This window comes from Bombus flavifrons, chromosome 5, assembly GCF_040668555.2.
Source record: "Bombus flavifrons isolate JBK064 chromosome 5, iyBomFlav1_principal, whole genome shotgun sequence".
Taxonomy (NCBI): Eukaryota; Metazoa; Arthropoda; class Insecta; order Hymenoptera; family Apidae; genus Bombus; species Bombus flavifrons.
The window spans coordinates 9,519,628-9,537,135 of record NC_138446.1 but is presented as its reverse complement, the minus strand read 5'-3'; the positions used below and the strand labels follow the sequence as shown (position 1 = coordinate 9,537,135).

The following is a 17,508-nucleotide window of genomic DNA, read 5'->3' as shown; positions in this document are numbered from 1 at the left end:
TTCTTTTTGACGCACCGCATCCAGGTGATATACTTCGTGTGTCTCTCTTTCCCTCTTTGTCTCTTCACCTTATTTCTCGGTGTGTACAGAAGAAGTGACCCACCAGAATGTCGCACGACAATTTCGGATTTACCTCGAGTACGGTGAGTGACACTATTTATATTTACTTTGCTCTCCTTGCTTATGTTTATCTTGTTTACGTAGGATGCTCGCACTAAATACATCGATTACGCACTGATATGCTTTGTCCTCCACGATATATGGATCGTTCTTTTTTAGCGGGGTTTTATATTCAGATTGTATCGATATATAGTATAATAGGAAATCGTTAAAGGTCGATTAGGCGAATTAGCATTACTTTTAACTATGCCATGTAATGTACATTTTTTTCGAGACAATTGATATTTAAATTGTGGGTAGGGATAGAACAGAGATCTGTTATCCACTGGGTGAATTGGCGGTATGATTCAATTCTTGTTTGATCTGATCCTTTTATCATTTGTATATCTGTGTTAATTAATCTCTAGGTGAGTAGAAATGAATATATTCGTTATAGATATATTAATATGACACGTGTAATTCGATCGTAGTTCGATTACTTTCATTTCAGTTTGGGAAATTTTATTTTTGTATGGAGTATGAAGATTGTTTTCGTTTCATCAATGTAATTGTTTAAAAATTGTACGATATACTGTGGTCAATATGAGTGACGTGTTTCACGTTTATTTCTTCTCTTCCTCTCTAGTAAAACTTTTCTTTGGGAGAAGAAAATTGGAATACGTTTTACATGACGAAATTTGTCATTTTATAAAATACGAAGAAACACAATAGTAAATTCGTAATGTACAAGGAAATATGTTTGTTGAATTATTTTAAAATTATATAGGTATACTTGTCAGAATTTTCAATCATAAATAAATACTTTAGGAAAAACGTGATCTTTTGATCATAATTTGTCACTATAATATTTTTCTTCTCCACAAGTATTAAAATTATCGTTCATTAATAAAAACACCATTTATTTTGTATTTCGTTCCAAATATTTTATTATATAATTCTATGATAATTTGTGCAATTTCACGTTGTAATCTATCTCGATTATAATGAAAATTGACTAATTTCTGCACTTCTGCTGTAGTATTTCAAGATTCTGTTTCTTCAAATACATCTAAAATATACAAAAATATATGAAACAAGGTTATATAAAAAAAGATTAACATCAATTGAATATTCAAAATTCACCAAATACTATGGATATTTTGACGAAATTATTCATCTTTCACATTCAAACAAGCAATAATACTAATGAGATATTACTATGCACGAAGTTAAAAATGTTTCGTATCAATATAGTATATCTTTAGACAAAATTAGTAAAACTATTAAAATATTCATTATGAGCCACTGCGTATTCGATTCCGCGGTTGTTATTAATCGATCGATCTCGAATATCATCGAAAAGGGAAAGTTCTTGTCTGAATGAAAAATTGTCTACATCGAAGGACAATATTGACCAGAACTATGTGACGTCAATGCTCGCAATACGCAGAGGAAATTCGTGATTTAAATTGAAGCAAGTTTCTTATGCTCGAGATCGGATCGAATTCCTCGACAAGTTTTTTTCTCCTGAGATTTCAGTCATTAGGATGTGAAATTCGATTGGAACTGTGAACCGCTTTTGTCGAACGGTCAGTGAAATTGTGTCCTTCGTATCGAGATTACTATACTTTTTTATTCCTTTTTTTTTGCGAGTTCCAATCTTCTTTTTGCGATTTATTAGATTTGTAGTTCCTGAACGAGAAAAAATTAAATAATTTCAGCCTGAAATCGACTGATCTCATCGTGACTTATAACTTCTCCATTTGCAACAGTTGGTGGTTGATACTATATTGTCAAGGAACCTTTTTTAGTATTACTTTCACTTTCTTTCTATGATTGTAACCGGTTTTACTGTTTGAAGATCGAATTTTTGTTTAAATTATGTCTAAAGATTCCGAATTTATTTATTATTAATTTAGTAACATTTTAATGTTCCAAAATAAAAAATTACGATTAAGACTACGAAAGGTTTATAAATATAAAAAGAATCTTTCTTTTAAAAATGTTGAAAATTTAAGATTTCTTTATTCAAGTAAAATTGTGAATTAATTATTATTTAATTAATTAACCAATTACACCATGTTACCGATACTTCTTCTGATAATAAAAGAGGAAATGTTTTTAACTCAAATATGACAAAAGAAACGAATACTATTAGACAGACAAAAATGAAATGAATATTATTTATTGATCGAAAATATGCTTATTCACGTTGAACCAATTTCTTCGATTCAACAATTCACGTTATCACAGGTAATCGTTAGGATGATAAGTAAAAATTCGGTAATCCCGTAAATAGATCAGTGAACCTTATCCAAACAGAGGTCGTTACATTGTTGCACACATAGACGCGTGAATAAAAAAATTTATGTTAAGAATCGATAATCCTCGTGTTGATATTGTGGATTTAGGTATTAATGTGAGCAATTGGAATCATTGACAATAAGACGTTTCTGATATTTGAATTCCTTCTAATAACTGTAATATATATACATATAATTTGTGGAATTCAAATATCAGGGCACTTTTGCGCAATTGAACCAATATGTAAATAAATCTTTCAAATTACGAATCATCCGATTATTATACTATTTCTCTTAATACCGTAAAATTCTAATTAATGATAAAAGATTAAATATATGAACACCTAGAGATAGAATAGTTCAAGTGATTTCATAATAAAAGAAATGTCTAACGTTGGAAGGTTGAATATCTGAAAATTAAAAAAAACTGATAATTCGTGTAATTTCGTAATCTGAAAGCTCTTAATATCAGAAGATCGGGGGCTTGAAAATCGGAGGACATTATCTAAGAATCAAAATTGAGGTTAATCCACGAATCGACAAATGTCATTGTATCATTCCCTCGTTAGAAATTTGCTTACCTCTATCTGATTCATAGCGAGCAAATCGTATACTTATGTACTTGACGTGTGTGTCGTTTTCCTTGAAGCGATTCGACAGCTTTTAGCAGGAGAATCGAGGAAAAATGGTTTCTGTCCTCTGGGAATCGACCTTAGTACCGTATCTCTGAGAGAGAAAAAAAATTATTGCCCTCAATAACAATACTGGCCGCGATATCAAATGTTTGTTACACTGATTACTTAGCTCCGTCATTTGGACTTGTTCGTCTTGTTTTCGTAGATCGTATTACCTGATAAGGGGGAGATCGTTCGAATGGAACTTTTTTAGGGAATGTTCCTATGATAATAACAGTTACGTGAGAAACTTAGAAATTTTCTCGCTGAGGTAAAGCAGTTGATTAAACGATTATTACAGATTGCATGTGAATTTTGTCGAGGCGTTAATATTCGATAGTGGGCGTTTTAAACGCAATTTTTCATTCGATTAGGTTTGTTACGACGACGAGAGGACATCGAATTTTGGCTATCGTAATAATAGTGATTTATTAGAAGAGAAATGAAATTTTGATAGCAAATTTGACTGCGGATTTTTATGCATTTATGTAAATTTAGAGATTAAAAAAAAAGAATGCAGAAAATGCGTATAATAAATAAAAATATACGAAATATCCAAAGTAGGGTACTTATTATAATTTTTAATAGACAAAACGAATCTTCACGCAAGTTGCATCTTTTTGGTTGTGCCCACAACTAAATATAAATTTGCATAAAAATTCGCCGTCTAAATATTACCATCGATCATTGATGATACGATTATTATTTGCCAGAATTCAAATATTTGCCTTGGATTTTCTAATGAAAAGTACATATATATAGCGACACTATGTCGTTATGAGAGAATAAAAATAAATGATAGCGATGTCAATTAGAGTTGTAGTCTATTTGCATGCTTTCATTGATCAAAGTTTTATGAACTGAACTTCCAAAGGAATTGACGCCTTAAACTTTAAGTGAAACTTAAGTGAACTTGTTAAAGGTTATACACACAGGAATTGATAGTAGCTATTTACTTATGTATGTTTGTATATATGTAAGACAATTGAACACCAGATAGGCGGCTAACTCGTTGCTTCATGATCGTTTCTGTAACTATTTTATTGACATTCTTGTCAGATGCGGCACATTGATAATTTGTATTCAGTGATCCTTATGAAGAATTGAAATTAACGTTTACATAACAATGTAGCCTGCTTCTGTTGCATCGAAATATAATGTATAATTCATGTCACGAATGTGATTCGTCGTTATAAAGCTAATAAATTACATACAGTATATATAAGTTTATTAAATGACAATCCATTAAGGAGGGATAAAGCGTAAAAACGAATTTGAAAGTCTGAAAATTCAGAACTTTGAAAATTCGAAAGTCTGGTACTTTGGAATTCCGAAGATTCGATGTTGCGTTAATTTAATTTGAGTCAGGTTGATGTAAATTATTTCAAGTAGTTGAATCGAACCAACAAATCCAACTGCAACCAAGATGTACATATTTAATAGAAGGAGTGGTTCTAGAATGACTATGTCTATACATAACCTTACACACGTGTAAGAGGAACAATAAACGATGTATTTATCAATATTCTAAATGATATAACAGTATAACAATATGATTGGCGCCAAGGTAATTATAATAGATATTAACTTAGGTTCCACGAATACCGAAGTATGGCGAAAAGCATTAAAGTTATTTGAAGAGCTTGGTCTATTTATTTCGCGTACCCCACTTAGTTATCGATCTCGAAGTCGATCTATCCGCCAATGAGATTCAAATTACATATTGCGTAGATGTTTCCTAACCTATACCAAGTATGAGCACATGATTGAAAATATTCCGCTAGTTTTCGAACAGATTGATGTCAGTCATGGAAATGTACAAGTAACAAATTTTATCATAGGACTGTCAATATTTGTACATGGCAGCTTCTGGTTTCGTCGATTTAATACATATTTTGTTCTGGTGTAATGTTTGTTTTACATTTAGGAGGTTAGACTCGATGATTTCGTAATGGAGGAATTTATACGTTTATTTTAATTTCAACGAGATGTCTCCAATTATCATTAGATTGCGCAGAAAAAAATCGGACCTTTAAGATTCCAAATACTTAATTACTAGATAACGAATATTTAAGCATTTATTTGTAAATGATTGAAAAATGTGCAGGATGCACGTAATATGTAGAAATTCGCAAAATATTCAAAGTAAGTTGCTCATTGTAATATTTAGTGAGTAGAGCAAATTTTCATTTAGTTGTATTTAGTTCTATTTAATATTTAATGAGTGGACTATATTTTTATTTAGTTATTTTTAGTTCCATTTAAAATCTAGCGGATGGATCAAACGTAATTCCATTTAGTTCCATCTAGTCCCAAAAATATAAAATTGCACAAACATCTGCTATCTATTAATTACGATGCTTTGTATATAAAATTTCTATGTTACATAAAAATATAATTATTAATATTAAGGAAAATAATTTCTTTATCGAGAAAGGTTCCTTTATGATCTATTAATTGTTTCATTTTTTATTTCATTCTAGCGTTATGCAATAATTTTTTATACCGTGGTTAATGAATTCTATCTGAATAGAAATTCTAAATGATAAGAAAAAGTAATAGGATTAAAATCATTCATTGATAAACAAAGACGACCTTGTATTTGAGAATGTCCTTACATTCCTACACGCTTAATAATTCAATTGTTTTGTGTAAATAACAGGACTTATTATCTACGTGTGATAACAGGTAAAAAGTTTATATACGATTCATCTATCTATGCGCGTGTGTTTATTCGTATTATGATTTCTGTCGCATTATAACAAGATATTAATAAGCTTGAATATTTGGTTTACTTTACGCTACGAGTTTCACAAGTTGACTTATTGTAGAATGTAATATTTATTTGATAATTGTTGCGTAATTATTGGAGTACACGGTTTTAAGAGAAAGGAAGGATTGTTTTAAAGGCAAATGTTGATTCTGCGATTAGGCAAATACGTAGTTATTAGCGTGGGTAGTAGATTAGGAATTAACAAGGTGTTCGCATTTAGGTAGCGTATCACGTAGCATACTAAACAGAAGATTTGATGAGAGTTTAACTGAGGCAGTGTATTTAAGCAACGGATTAAAAGTAACGAGATCCGATGTTTAATAAATTTTGAAGATTCGATAAGTCGAGTAAGAAAATATAAAATTTGTAATTTTACAAATTTTATGTATGAAAATGTAAAAATTTGAAATTTAAGAATATTGAGAATTTCACATTTCGAGATTTTATAAACCCATATGTTTTTATAACTGAAAATTTGATTCGAAGGTTTAAAATTCCGAGGATTGGAGAATTTTCAGAATAAGATTTAAAGCTCGGAACTTTAAACGTTTAGTATCGCAAAAATTTGAAAACTAAAAAATTCCAAGGCATCAGATTTTAATAACTTGATAATTTAAAGAGCTAATTATGATCGATGGTCTATTGTACTTAACATTATTTTTTGAGCCTTATGTGACATATTACACGATCTTCAACAGTACATCGGTGACGATGCAATAAACAAAAATTATTATCAGTAAATTTCTAGTCACGTTTCTGTGAAACGTAAGTATCTTTTTGGCTGAGAATCATCCAATATTCGCGCAGCTTCGAAGGATGTAAATCGATATAGAAATTAATGAGGAACATGTGCGTTTGGCTTCATCGTATTTTCCTAAAAAGGAACGGTGCAACTGGTCGATCAGCAACCGTGAAATAACTTTCTATTTAGTTGGCCAATAAATTCACCTGTTTCCCCGATGCGCGTACGGTTTACACAGTTATTTGCAAAAGGTGCCATCGATAACGTTTTTGTTGGATAATAAGTCGCTTAACTTGTGGCCACATAACTTAAACAAACGGTATCATAAATCAATATGAACTTTTTTTATCTCATTTTAGATTATATTTCTCAGAACAAGAAAACGTTAGAGTTTTCCTCAATTGTTTCAAAAATTGAAACATTTAGTAGTTTAGCGATGGCGCCATATGCTATCAAGCATTATTTTATAGATAGACAGATAAATAACTTTATTTTGCTATCTTTCTACCTTGAAAACGTAATTGGCACTTGATTGTGCATACAATATCAATGTACATATACGTCAATACACTTTAAGGATAATTACAATACTTAAAATAATTAACATACACGCGAGCCTTATTCAGCAATACAATGATTAGTTTATATTTTAGATTATATGTTTTAGAATTGAATAGACAATTAAAATATTTTTCAAACGCTTTAATAACTGATTACTGCGATTAACGTATCTATAAATCAATAGGGATTATTTCATTTTATTCTAGATAATATTTCATAAAATTGCAAAATACTTGAATTTTTTAAAAATAGTATCGGAATCGATAGATGTAGAGTTTCTGAAGTTTGTTATTCTATATAATTCTCAATGTTAAATTGAATGTAATATTTAATTTTAAAGAATTATTAGAATTTTGTGAACTCCAAGTTTAAACGTTTCTTAGAATTCATTAGAGAATATTTCTATTTAACATTCGATATTGAATTAAATAAAAGTATTAAATTTCAAAGACTAAAATTTACAAAATCTTATGTTCAATACTAAATTCCAGAGAAAATTGTTCGGCCCACTAACATACGTATAGATACTAAACGAAATAGCGAACACCAAAGAAAGTAGAATTGTCCAGAATAGTACAGACACGTAACTTCAATAATCTACATATGTGCAAGAACGTAATACGTAGAAAACGATGTTCGACACTGCAAAATCAAGCAATTTTTTTAAGTTGCATAAAAAAAGAAACGAAGTGATTCACTCAATGATAAGACATTTAAATTGTTTCAGAAGGAACATTCGTTATCGCTCAAAGTTTCCTACAACGAATTATGTCAAGAAACGTACGCTTTATTTTTGTAAACAAGGAAATATTCTCTGTGAAAAGCATAGAAGTCGGTTCTATTCTTTATTCGTAGAATTCTATACAAGCCTAAATGTAAAATTGTATGGAGCAGCGTGATTGGTGTAACGAAATTTCCGGCCGACTCCGTGTCCCACCGATTAGTCGGTGCTAAATTGCTGGATATCCTCCTCCCGCATTTCTCGCTAATCTCCTTAAAAACTGGCATAACGTGTCAGTTTCAACACGATATCTTACGCGCCATGACGATGCGATGCCTGTCTTTGGCACAAGATGGATTACTTCGAGATAGGTCGATAATCTGCGAATATCTTCCGATCGTGATTTAATTCGAAAGATGAGGGACTCTATTTTCTATGGAATTTTTTACGGAACTCTTGAATCAGATTGATCATCGACTCTGATATTTAAACGTCCTGTAGATGTATATCATCTCACCGTTGTATTATTTTATTAGAACTTTTATTTTAGAATTTCTGTAAAACATTTATATTTTCTTTTCTTTTGGTCAGATATTTTTTCACATCTTTAAAATTTATTCAGAAATTTCTTATTATTTATTCTCCCTCTCTGTGATAAATAAATTAAATCTATAGTAGTAATTCGTTTGTTCTTTGAGAATGAAGAATAAAATTAAGAAATTTACAATTAGAATGGCTTTTGACACATTTATGTAATCAGAGACAAATAAAACGACATTATTTGATAATTGAATTGCAAATTACGTACGTAATATTCCACATACACGACAAATGTTTATTAATATTAAACACAGAAATGAACGATCAACATTTGTGTGTTAATGTTTATTTCAAAATTATCTTGATTAATTGCATAATTCGAATCATCTTAAATTAGGAATGATCGTTTCCCTTGAAACACGATAATTAATTAAAGAGCAGCCTGAATATAGTGCCGAGAATCTTGTAATAGCTTATATTTTTGAATAATTAATAATTTGTACTTTATACCTTGATATTTCTCAGAGTCATGCAGGAATTATACAATTGTAATCATTACAGATTTCATTTCCTAATCTTTAATAACCAGATTTTCGATCGATCCATCCATCAAATCTCCTAGTTCTTTCTTATCCAAGAATTAATTATTTTATCAAATTGTGTCACCTTTAATCTCTAAAATTTACAACACTGTGATTTCGATACCAATAAATTAGATATCATCGAGGTACCTTTATAACATACGAACAAAATGTTTAACATTGTTTCCGTAGTTCTTAATTGTTTTATTATTGAGCTTTTTACATTGCGAGAAAAACTGATTTTTTTTAATCAGTCGTTAAGAGTAGGAACACATTTTCCAAATAGTTTTATAAAGAAACAAAGAAGAAATTCATGTTTGTATGAGCAACGTTTTATCTGAAGAAATGGAACATTTAATTTATATTCTGTTTTCCTTCTTCGTATATACTATATTGTATTGCAATTTTATATTAATTGTAATAGATTGCTGATGTTGATCATCATACAAAATACATGAAATATTATCAAAAAAAAAAAAAAAGAAAATGTAAAATATCAAAAATAAAACGCTCGCTATAATAAACATCTAGCTGAAAGAATAAATATCTATTCAAGTTGCATTTCCTTAGTTGGACTTGTAAAAAGGCGCGCAGCTCTAATGGAAATATGAAGTTGTATAAATATCCTCGGTCTATTAATTATGATATCGCTATAATATTATATTATATAACATATGAGTACTATTATTAAACTTCGTATTTATGTGCAATTGATATATTTATGAACACAAATAAAGAAATAGAATCGAAATAGGAAACTTGTTTCATCTACTGAATATTGTAACGTGCATTTTACTCTGCATATTTTATATATCTTTTTTTGTATCACGTGTATTCTGTAAATTTGTACACCTTGGAATTTTTCATAAATTGTAATTTATCGGAATCTATAATGTTAATTGTGCGCAATATGAAGCATGAAACAGTGAGAAGGAATGTCGTAAATTCGATTTTTCACCCAATTAGACTTTGCTTCTGTTAGGAAATAAATTATAAGAGATGCAATTGAGCGTAATCCAGTTAACAATAGCTGCTTAAAGCAAGGAGACGAGGAAGCTTATTTCAACTTGAGACATGTTTCAACAGAATGATAATGGCGATGCAGCTTTCGATGACTTTAAACGAAAAAAGCAGGCATCAAAGGCTTAAGCGATTCATTTATTCACTAACTCGTGTTAATTGCCGGCTGTCAAATGAAAAGAAAGATCGATCCAAGTTTAATGAAATTCTTAATTCCGGTCGAATATGACGATAACGTGGCTTCATCGATCCAGTTTCATTCGCTTACTTTGATTAAACTCTTTTTAATTACCGGTTGGAACGTACATGATCTTGTAAACGATCTTTATCGTGCAATTAGGAGGAACTAAATCCGTAGAAAAACATGTTCTACGTATTAGTTCTCGAATGTTTCATTTTATGGATATGATAATTTGGTGATGTGGGACAGTGAAACTATTGCTGAATGTTTAGTTATGTTTATTTACATTAAAGCTATTAAACTTTAATAAGTATGTTATAATTAATCAGAATTAAAAAATATATATATATACATGTGTGTGATTACAATTTTATTTCAATGAAAGTAAACGTTATTGTTATCAAAAATATGTATGTAATATCATAAGATTATAATACATCATACATAACAATAGTGATATTTCAAGTGGCAAATATCACTTTATTTTTATGAAAAACTAGCTAATGAGATGCTATCAGCAAAACTATAAGAAAGACATAAAATTCAATTAAAAATAAGAGTATCTCAAACAAGTATGTTAAAATTCTTTGTTTAAGTGACCAGTATCTTTCCTTATCAGGATAATACCGATTAACTATTAATCAAATAATAATATCTTATCAACATCTTATACATCAGCATGTTGGTACAAACACAAGAACGTGTATGTTGTACTTCTATGTAAGTACATCACAAAAAAAACACCTTCGAACAATTTTGAAGTTACAATCCTTTTATTTACAGATTTTAAAGACAAATTGTTTTAAGAGTTTAGTCGAGCAGTACGTTTATTGAAGTAATAACATCCTACTTTTCTGATTCGACAGCATAAATTGTTGTTGAGCAATTTACGTTCTCTGGATTATTCACGTGTCATTTGTGTCATCAGAAGATTTTTAATATTGCCTCGATACTTCCTCCTTCTTTCTCTCTTTTTTCTGCTTTATTAAATATTCTTGTAATTAGCATGTAATTTCAATGATTCAGACGTATATCACTTCGACAGCTGCAATTAATTTTAAACGGACTCACGTAGATTATTCGTGTTTCACGGGAAGATTCACTGTTTTTCTTATCGTCGTCTGACAAATGGATGTTATTTTTTTTATATAAATTTAGATCGTGAGACAATTTGACGATTACAAAATTTTCTGTGGAATTTTTCAAGTATTTCAATATTGATATTTCCTTTGTTTATTTCGATATTTTAATTATATTACAGTTTTATCTCTATTTATTTATATCTTGAACTACAGGCTTCTCTTTAACTTTATTTCCTTTAATGTAGTGACATATGTAGAGGTCTATCTCTTTCTTTTGGTTCAATCAGTAAATCAACATATGTACCAAAATACCATTCAAATTCCCCAAAAACGAACTACTGTAGTTAAATTTGAATGATCTTGATAAAAATATTGCGAACTCTTGCTCGCTCAGGTCCCAATCTTAATCGATAAAAATAGTGAGAAGTAAACATTTGTGCTCGGAAAACAAACAAGAAAATTCCATACAGAAGAGGTGAAACATTTCCATTGTTCCTATTAAAAGTAGGTCAACGAATGGTAACAAAATGAATGGTAACAATTAATACTCAATCTATTTATTGTCAACATGTGAACAATGGTAACTTAATTCGTGCCACGTTCGTAGTTAACAGCACTCAATGACGTTGAAATGTCATTGGAAATCGTTAATTGACGAAGCGCAACGCTAGTTACATTATGTATCGGGTAAAGCACCGATCAACTATATTAATACTTGTTCCATTCATTCTTCATACGATTATTTAATGATATATCTGTATTGTCTGCTTCCTCTTACAACACCATCGATTTATTCTTATGTCAGTTTAACGGTGCCTTGAACAATATCCGTCTCGAATTCTTCCGCGATGCCAGTATCGTCATTCATATCGACGTCGATGAATGATCAGATCAGCGTGTTCATGTTAATCAAATTCAGCTTCTGGTTTTCGTAGAAGCGACCATGAGAAAAGTCGATATGACGTGCAGCAACTCTGAGAAAGCTGTATAATTTGATTGGTCGTAAATAATCATATTTTTACGAGTATCTCGCGTATCTTTGTTCGATCCTACGTATTTATGACGTATATAATTAATTTTAATTTGATGGTAAACGATTATCTTTTAATAATTAATATCTTCGAACATTTCGACTGGTTTGTGGTATTTCTTGAAACGTTATCGTTTCGGGAACGTTCCTTCTATCAGAATATCAAACGATATTAATCTATGTAGCGACGAATTTATTAAAATCAGAGGGACAAAGTCGTTCATTATTTTTTTTGGACAAAGTAAATATAAATAAGATATTAGTTGTGTTATTGTATTTCTTGAAATTATACATCGTACGAAGAATAGAATATTTATTCAGATTTTTATTTCTTGAGTTTATATCTCATATGAAGACTAGAATATACGCTCATTTTTATATTTATATATTTTTCATTTTTATATTACATTTATATCTTTTGAAATTACGCTTAATATAAAAATAGAATATTTATTTGCATTATTACATCTTTCGAAATCATTTTTCATCAGCGCTTTATGAAGAACAGAATATTTATTCGGATTATTGTCTCTCTTCGAATCATCCTTAAATTAATGGAAAATTTAGAGGAACGCATCATATATACTAGAAAAATTACACTGTCGACCATAAGTATTAGGACAGCTACTGAAATTTGATATAAATAACATTTTTCCCATTGCTTTTATTTTTTTACTTATTTTATTATAAACCTATTATTCCTATCGTATCATATGTGACTTTTAATATAAAACAAATAAAGTAAAATTTGTTAGAATTCTTCGCTAAATACAACAGACAGATATTTATGATCAACAGTACATATCAGAAGCTAAGAACGAGCTTGCTTTGTCAGCAAATCAGTGAATAGGGACGTTCTTGGTCAGACACGTATAGCTATCTTTTGTGACTTCAGTGATGCGACAATATCTCCTATCTGGCGTCCGAAGAATATCTATCTACGTAGGAAAAATTTAATTTTTCGTATCGTTAATACCATCTAAGCCCTTAGTCTAATCTATAAAATATATTTTTTTTTTTTTTTTAAATAAGAATCCTGTGATTCTTCAGTGTAATAAAATTTTCTTCACAATTACATTCTTATCGTTGAATCTCTTCAAATGTTTCTTATTGCAAAGTACTACTTTGCAATATTTTACGAAGAATATTTTGATTTTTAAAACGCTTAAATATTTCAACAGAATATTACATATAATATTAGATAATCTGCAAATATCGTATATCGGAATTATGTTAAATAAAAATAAAAGGATATAATATAGGATAATAATAGATGATAATAATGCATTAAAATTGGAAGAAAAGCATAAATCTTGTCTTGTTTGATTGATACCGTGTTAGTCTGATACAATGACGTTTCGTCATTCAGAGTAATTGTTTATCAAATATATATACATAATGAGCAATTGTAGTTAAATACCCACTTCAACTGAGTCAGTTGGAAATATCTGTATTAAATAATTATAATTTAAACTAGTAAAGCTTATTTAACACATTTCAACATTCTCTTAGATTTTTGAATACACAGTAATATATTTTTTTCATATGTAATTTAATTGAATTCAGTGTTAAATTATATTTACATTAATTTCTATATTAATTCTTGTATTAATTTTAATTCATTTTATATTAATTGATGAATTCGTCAACAAATTATGAATTTCAAAATATTGATAATACCGATATCGTGTTAACTTGCCATCTCGAATGTTATGGATGTTATCAGTAATTAAGATTACATATAGTTTCCACTTCAGGGGAATTCATGCAAAGATTTCGATTGCACAATGAACAACAAGTAGGTAATCTATTATCGAGGAATCTCTTTTTATCTTAAGACTATAATCCTGTACTTACAGCGTCTCACTGTCTATTCGTTAATCGAAACTGTGACGTAAAGAAGTAAGAAAAATACTTATCTAACAAGCCGATTATTATCAATTAAATTACACTCCTTTATTAAAAATATCGGCGAAAGGCACATCGGCTGCTCCTAAGATTGCGTAGTATGGGCAATGGCAAATATCGAAGAATTGAAAGGTAATGCATAATAAAATGAAAAGTAAACGATATGTTAAAGAAGAAAGGAAAAAAGAAGATCAAGAAAATTACAAAATTAGGAAATAAAAAGAGTAAGTCCAGAGGAAAGCAAATATCAAAATATCAATATAAAGAGATATAAAATAGAAGAAAATTCTAAACAAATTAACGAGAAATTTAAATATTAAACAAGTAATTAACAAGATTGCAAATAAGCATGTATACTATGTAGAAAAGAAATATTAAATATCGAAGCATACAAGAAAATATAAAAAAGGAAAATTTTATACAAGAAATCTATAAACTAAAATATTAAAAAAATACAGGGGAAACAAAACAAACAACAACTTGAGACCAGGTAAAATTAAGAAAAATCTGTTATTGATAGTGGAAAGTATTTGTTTGCAGGAATATCTTGCTGTTTTTTTTTGCCGGATAAGCGATAACGGGCAGTCATGTCATAATCGTTTAGGATCAGGGATCATCGAGCAATCGATGTAGACGGAAATTTCCACGAGGGAGACCGTGAAATGTGTCCATCTGCGAAACTCGGAAATATTTATTGGTACGAGTTCGCGGTTCGCCCTTTTGATCATTTCGATCGTGCTTATGTTACATAACGCGATTATGCATTTGCAAATGTACAGTATCATGGAAAAGTTTTAAACAATGCAATGACACTACTTGGAATTAATTTTACTTTGTTTCAACTTCTTGTTTGCCTGATCTTCTTTATATTTTCTAATATTTTTAAACATTTATTAGTTTTTACGTCCCTTTTCTAATTTTTTTAGAATTTATTATATATTTAGAATTTATTATATATTATTATTTATTATATATATATAATAGTATATTATATATATTATATTATATATATTATTATATATTATTATTTATTATTATTATTTGTTATATATATAGTTATTAGAATTTATTATATATTATATAGAACATTTATTAGTTTTTACGTTACTTTTCTAATTTTTGTAGAATTTTTCTTCTATTTTCTACTTTGTTAATCTTCTTTATCGTTTCTCTTCCAAATATTAAGAGGTTTTGCTAATTTCTTTGAAACTTCTCATTTGATGTTTGATATTTGCCTTTCTTTAGAGACTTACCTTTTCATTTCCTATTTTTACAATTTTCTTTATTATTTCTCTTCTATTTGCGAAATTGGATACTAACAATATTTGTTAATTCAAGTAACAATATTGCAAGCTGTAATAATCCATCTACTTTATTTCAAGTTATAAAATAAAATTGATTCTTTGATAATGACAAAATATTTTATATATTTTCAATTTCTATATGTCTGCAGAAATAAATCTTTGGATTTTCTTCTTTTTTTCAATTTTTTATAGCAAATAAAATTATTATGAATGTTATATACAGTGGAGTACAATAAAATGTTTAAAGGATATGTAGACAATAATAAGATAAAATACACTGTAGTTGAAAAAAAAGAGATATAATCGACACGAACAATTAAATTACGTATGCATATAATATAGACGAGTGTTATCAATACAATAAGAAATGTTCAGTACATTGAAGTTAGTATTAGTATAGTGTATTTATTATAATATGAATTTTAAACTTTCTTTTGTCTTGTATAGTCACCACTGTATGATTTAAATGTTTTGCATGTTAGCGTATGTCGTCATACTATCAAGAAGCATAATCAAGAATCCTGATCAGCTATAAAGAACTATTTTCTGTGATTCATCAAAGATGGCAGATGATCTTGGTCGATGTCAATAACGCCGTTTAGTTCTATCTATATAACCTTCTTTCATAATAGATCATTCTTGAAGTCGACCATCACTTGGTTGAGACATTATTCGACACGTACAATGAGTAACCTTGAACAGCAATAATTTGCATAGTACGATTAGGTCCGAGTCGAAGATATCTGTCGAAAGCTCTTGTCGAAATTTTTCGTTTATTATAATTTCTTAATAACTTGAAAAAGATGAATCAATACGTTATTATTATATTGTTTATTGTTATAGTGTTATATTATTATGAAATGATAAAAATGTAAAATATTCTGTCAGTAATATAATACGTGATTTTTTTTTTAAATAACTTCGAAATTTTCTGATATCGCGGTTTCTTAAATTTATTGAAATTTTTCAATAATTCCTTTTTCTTACTAATTTTTAATGAAACGATATTCTACTATGAAATAATCTTTTCAATGCTTTCAAAATTTGTCAATAATTTTGATTTTTTAAATTTCTTTAAATTTCAAACTTACTATAATAAATTGTCAATTTTCTGCATTGCTGTCTTTTTTCTCTTCTTTTTTTTTTTTAACCAATCTAATTCTTGACTAATATGTCGATTAGGAATAAAAAGGAAGCAGTGACATAATACTGTTAGACGTCGATTACGGTTTAGTGTTGTGAGAAACATACAGATTTCAATGTGTCATGTTTTCTTCTAATGTACGTATGGAGTATTGTTTAGGGCTTAGATAATGGAAAATTTGTGGATCTTTTGTAATCATATAATATTATTTCGTCCTCTGTTTTCATCTATTTTCACCTGATTTTCTACATTCTCTTATTTCTCTTATTGTGTTTTCTATCTGAGATGTATCAGACAATGGAGTAGTTTCTGGAGTATTTGTTTCATATTATCGAATGTTTTTCGACAGTCTGGAACATCAGCACTAATTACCTCGAAAATGACTTTGTTGACTTTTCCAAGTAACCACCGCAGTGAATTAAATTAACGTATTGGTATAATATTTCTTTCGAATAACAACTTTGGCGATAAGAATTTTACTTCTCACTCGGGCAATAATTAATCGTTTCAACAATAAACTTTATTATTCTCTTTTTATTATTCTGTTTGGTAACATTCGAATTCAGATGAAAAAAGAAGACAGATTCTTGAAAGAAAAATGAAGATGCAAATTTAAAAAAAAAAATTTTAAAAATTTTATAATACAACTAAAAAATAACAGAGTTACAACAATGTATCTAATTGGAATTTTTAAACTCGATCAACAGAATATTTTTGCACTGTATCAGGAATATTATAAAAATTGTCCTTCAAATAATCAAACAACGTCTCCATCGATTTTTTAATTCGCTCGAACAATTGCAAATGTCAACGTATTATGTCACTCGCAATTCCGATAAAATCAA

The 17,508-nt window shown here is 29.0% G+C and overlaps 1 protein-coding gene and 1 long non-coding RNA gene across 2 annotated transcripts in view; one reads left to right on the top strand and one right to left on the bottom strand.

Moving 5' to 3' along the window:
- LOC138179919 (lysophospholipase D GDPD1) overlaps positions 1-17,508 on the bottom strand; it is a 54,569-nt gene that overhangs the window by 12,533 nt on the left and 24,528 nt on the right. The window lies entirely within an intron of this gene.
- On the top strand, positions 67-927 carry LOC138179929 (uncharacterized). The gene is made up of 3 exons (XR_011173160.1): positions 67-143; positions 205-527; positions 611-927. It is a non-coding gene; the product is annotated as an uncharacterized LOC138179929 (long non-coding RNA).